This window comes from Salvelinus fontinalis, chromosome 9, assembly GCF_029448725.1.
Source record: "Salvelinus fontinalis isolate EN_2023a chromosome 9, ASM2944872v1, whole genome shotgun sequence".
NCBI lineage: Eukaryota > Metazoa > Chordata > Actinopteri > Salmoniformes > Salmonidae > Salvelinus > Salvelinus fontinalis.
Genome location: NC_074673.1, coordinates 18,499,099 through 18,504,765, shown reverse-complemented (window position 1 = coordinate 18,504,765; position 5,667 = coordinate 18,499,099).

Below are 5,667 nucleotides of genomic sequence, written 5' to 3'. Positions count from 1 at the left end.
GGTGTCTGGTGTTGTAGGGTGGATGAGATAAACGTTCTCATTCAAGCACGGCAAGTTTAGGCCTATATGCTTACATTTAAAGGTCCAATGCAGCCGTTTTTATCTCAATATTAAATCATTTCTGGGTAACAATAAAGTGCCTTACTGTGATTGTTTTCAATTAAAATGATCAGAAATTAACAAAAATAACTTAGCAAATACAATTTATCAAGCAAGAATTTTGCTATGACTGTCTGGGAGTGGTCTGAGAAAGGGACCTAATTGGAGGAGCCTAATGGGAGGGATATGTAACCTTAAAATTAGCTGTTATTGGCAGAGAATGGCAAAGTCTCTTTGTTATTGGTTTATTAACTTATTTGGGCCAAAACCCAACCAAGCTGAAATATCGGGTGGTCTTTTCAAAAAGCTCTTACACTAAATATGCATTTTCAGAATTTTCATTGTGGAAATATATACAAAACACAGGAAAAATCTCGTTTTTGACTGCATTTCCCCTTCAATTTTCAAATTTATAAAAAGTCAAAAAACTTAAATACCTTATTTACATAATTATTCAGACTATTTGCTATGAGACTCGAAATTGTGCTCAGATGAATCCTGTTTCCATTTATCATCCTTGAGATGTTTTTCCAGCTTGATTGGATTCACCTGTGGTAATTTCAATTGATTGGACATAATTTGGAAAGGCACACACCTGTCTATACAATGTCTCACAGTTGACAGTGCATGTCAGAGCAAAAACCAAGCCATGAGGTCGAAGAAATTGTCCGTAGAGCTACGAGACAGGTTTGTGTCGAGGCACAGATCTGGGGAAGGGTTCCAAAACATTTCTTCAGCATTGAAGGTTCCAAAGAATACAGTGGTGTCCATCATTCTTAAATGGAAGAAGTTTGGAACCACCAAGACTCTTCCTAGAGCTGGCCGCCTGACCAAACTGAGCAATCGAGGGAGAAGGGCCTTGGTCAGGGAGGTGACCAAGAACCCGATGGTCACTCTGACAGAGCTTCAGAGTTCCTCTGTGGAGATGGGAGAATCTTCCAGAATGACACCCATCTCTGCAGCACTCCACCAATCAGGCCTTTACGGTGGAGTGGCCAGATGGAAGCCACTCCTCAGTAAAAGGCACATGCCAGCCCAATTGGAGTTTGCCAAAAGGCCCCTAAAGATTCTCAGACCATGAGAAAATGGATTCTCTGGTCTGTTGAAACCAAGATCGAACTCTTTGGTCTGAATGCCAAGCGTCACATCTGGAGGAAACCTGGCATCATCCCTACGGTGAAGCATGTGGTGGCAGCATCATACTGTGGGGGATGTTTTTCAGTGGCAGGGACTGGGAGACTAGTCAGAATCAAGGGAAAGATGAACGAGCAAAGTACAGAGAGATACTTGATGAAAACGTGCTCCAGAGCATTCAGGACCTTAGACCGGGGCGAAGGTTCACCTTCCAACAGAACAACGACCCTAAGCACACAGCCAAGACAATTCAGGAGAGGTTTCGGGACAAGTCTCTGAATGTCTTTGAGTGGTCCAGCCAGAGCCCGGACTTGAACCCGATCGAACAACTCTGAAGAGACCTTAAAATAGCTGTGCACCGACTCTCCCCATCCAACCTGACAGATTTTGAGAGGATCTGCAGAGAACAATGGGAGAAACTCCCCAAATACAGGTGTGCCAAGCTTGTAGCTTCATACCCAAGACTCCAGGTTGTAATCACTGACAAAGGTGCTTCAACAAAGTACTGAGTAAAGAGTCTGAATACTTATTTAAATGTAATTTTTAAATTTGTTTTATATACATTTGCAAAAATGTTTTTGCTTTGTCATTATGGGGTATTGTGTGTACATTGATGAGGGAAAAAACGGTTTAATCCATTTTAGAATAAGGCGTAATGTAACAAATGTGGAAAAAGTCAAGGTGTCTGAATACTTTCCAAATGCACTTCAATGTTTGGAGAGCTGACTAGTTTGGAATTAGACTACTAACATAATTTTGTCTAGTTGCAATGTGTAACTTACACAGTTACAGGCAATAGTGTTGAGGGAGTGATTTTTTGAAAGATTAAAGTAAGTAAATGAACCAAAGAGAAAGTGGCGAACCGGGACCAAAATAAACTTATTTGTGCACACTATAGGACCATGGAATGGCTGTTTTATAGGCCTACTATTACTATTAGGATAATTAGGCTAGTATAAATTATAGTACTAGCCTAGGCTACTACTTTATTTCTACAGGGAGGGTACTTCGTAAATTTAAGTAAAATATATATTTTTTTCTGCAGGCTCATGATTGGTGTTAAGGATGTTCAGGTGTTGGTCTATCTCCATAACAATGTTTGTGAACAAAATTATTATAACAGTGTAGAACAGAACTGAACAGTCAGATCCAGTGAGTTCTGTGGTTTTACAGTAGTGGCATTAGAGAGGGGCCGGGTGTTTGAACTGTTAAACTTCAACATGATCACTGGCACTCACATTATCTATCTATCTATCTATCTATCTATCTATCTATCTATCTATCTATCTATCTATCTATCTCTCTCTCTCTCTCTCTCTCTCTCTCTCTCTCTCTCTCTCTCTCTCTCTCTCTCTCTCTCTCTCTCTCTCTCTCTCTCTCTCTCTCTCTCTCTCTCTCTCTCTCTCTCTCTCTCTCTCTCTCTCTCTCTCTCTCTCTCTCTCTCTCTCTCTCTCACACACACACACACACACACACACACACACACACACACACACACACACACACACACACACACACACACACACACACACACACACACACACACACACACACACACACACACACACACAGAGAGAGAGAGCTCAGGCCAAAGAGGCACTGCAAGATGTTATTTTTGAAATAAAAGAGGAACTTCACAAATTTCTTCATGAAATAGCTTTTTTGGGGCACTGGGCTATAAGGCTACATCTTTTGGACAGATGTAGCCTAGATGTGATGTGTAATTAACATTTTAGAATATTACCACTATCTCCCCATAAACGCTTGTCTAATGGAGTTTAGAAACATGTTGCTCTATACCCAGCATTGACCCCCAATATCACCCAGTTTCAACACAGTGGGGGTCTATGCTCTCTGCCATCTGTCACATCATCATGACACGAACATCATGACATGATCGTGGCGAGCGTCAGTGCAGTCAATCAGGGCACGTCCTGGCACAATTGAGGTAGAGAAACGGTGATTACAAATATTTTTTCGAGGTTATTATTTGTTTTTCACATATACGGCTATGGTATGTGATTGACAAAATTACATCTGGATTTATGATGCTGATTCGTTAAGTTCATCACTGCGCAATAAATGCGCAGATCTAATATTCTTGAAAATACAAACCCACTGAACCCGCTTACGACCAATGAACAAAGCGAAGGGCGTGACCAGGGCCAATTTCAAGGAGACACGTCACTCAAACTTCGAACCAGGGGCAAGCGGGAAATGCAAATAATATTTGTAGCTAGAATTCACTCGCTAGCTAAACTCAAATGTAATTTACGGAACATTTATGAACTTTTCAACGTTTGTGTCGAGTAGTAAAGCTTCACCTCATAGCTAGCTCCTTTTCCATCGGCAAATGAATGCCAAAACATCTGCTAGCCAGTACGCTATAGTTACTGTTAGCTAGCTAAACTAGAATCGTTTATTAGTCACAGATGTAATCGCAAGGTACGAGTACAGTGCAATTCTAATGATCCATGCTCCAACAGTGCAGGTCAAAAAAAGAGAAGGGAATGAGATAATAGAATTTAGGGTGTAGAATGACCATAAGGGGAGCACGACCCACGAACCCCCACCACACAGCCGAGAGCTTGGGTGGCACCAACCCCAGGACAGCCCCCAAAACCACAACCAGCACCAGGACATCAGACAGGGCAGGTGAGACTGGACTGGGTAATGAATGAGCTGCTTTAAAACAGTGTTAACCCTGCTCCTGGAAAACTACTGGGTGTGCAGGCTTTTGTTCCTGACCTGCGTTAACAGATCGGATTCATCTAATCATTAACACCTTGATTACCTGAATCAGGTATTCTAGCAATGTAAAGGAGCCTCCATTTAATGAATTTGAGAAACATTGTTATTGGTACAGTATTTTCTAGATTGTTATTAATTCCCTTCTCCTGTCACAGGTGAGCCCTTCAGTCCATACAGACAAGGACAGTTCATGAAGAAACACAAGGTCTACACATGAGAAAGAGCTGTTTCACTGTCACCTAAAATACATTTGAACAACAAATCATTTTAATTTTGGTATTTTAATTCATATGTTGAGTATATAGAATCTCTTGTTGCTACTAAATGCAAATAAATATTTGCATGTGTATCTACTAGTAACCCTCTGTTCTGATTTTAAATGTTTTGATCACATATCTGAATTCAAAGAACATTACATTCCTTCTCAATGTTACATACAGGTCCAGTACCCTGGCCACACACACCAACCTCATTGGTACAAATAAGTGAAGGTCCGTGCTGTTAAAGACTGAGGCACGATTATATCTATTTTTAATGAGCATGGCTGTATTTCTATTACAGCATATTGGTTTACTCATTCATGTTCAATGTAACAGCAATAGGGTTAGGGTACTACATGATACTCAAATTTTCCCAATACCCATCATGAGGTTGCTACAACCTAGCCTATGAATGAAAGTTTACAACGTAGGTGTACACAGGTCGAGATACATTTTTGAGCTGACACATGGACAGACAGGGACATTCAATACCACCTTGCACACTCTTGCCTGCGTCTAACTGATATAGAGTGTAATCATTAGCCCAACAGTTGCAAACGAGTTTCTATTGGACAAATTCAGTATATTTATCCCATTTTTGTTCCCGTTTAAGAAAAGTTTTTCGGCAGAATGAATATACCTCTATGTGTAAACGCGGCCACATTGCGTTTATGCGCTGTCCCTTCGCTTGTGGACTTCAATGCACAACACAGGCTGTATGTGGAAAAAAACTCTTTCCATGACAAACCATATAACCGCTACACACAGCCTACATCATTGTCACCATATTAGCTAAAGTAACGTCATAGTCAACATGGCTAATAGAACTAACGCATGAATAAACCCGCTACAATCATGTAACGTTAGAGTAGTCAATAAGCAGTTTAGCGTTTACACCAGTGGGCCTCGGTGGCAATAAATTAGTAAAACCAAAAGCTTACCTAAGCTAGCTAAATTAGAATCCCTCTGAGCAGGGTGTTTGAGTAGGCTAAACTAGCTAGCTGAATTTTCTAGCTAAGTGAAACTCAATTTCTCCTCTTTTGGAAGATATTAATTTGTTCAAAACTGTTGTCTTTCTCTTTGAGTCAACTACTTCCCACATTTTATGCAGTGCTAGCTAGCTGTAGCAGTATTCATTCTCTGATCCTTTGATTAAGTGGACATGTCAGTTCATGCTGCAAGAGCTCTGATAGGTTGGAGGATGCCCTCCATAAGTTGACATAATTACTGCATAAGTCTATGGAAGTGGGTGAGAACCATGAGCCTCCTAGGTTTTGTATTGAAGTCAATGCACCCAGACGGAGCTAGCTGTTCTCCAGCGACATCATGGTGCTACCCTACAAAGTGCTGTTGAGGCTACTGTAGACCATTGCAAAATTGTGTTTTAATAAAATATTTGGGGACATGGATAAGACTATACTAA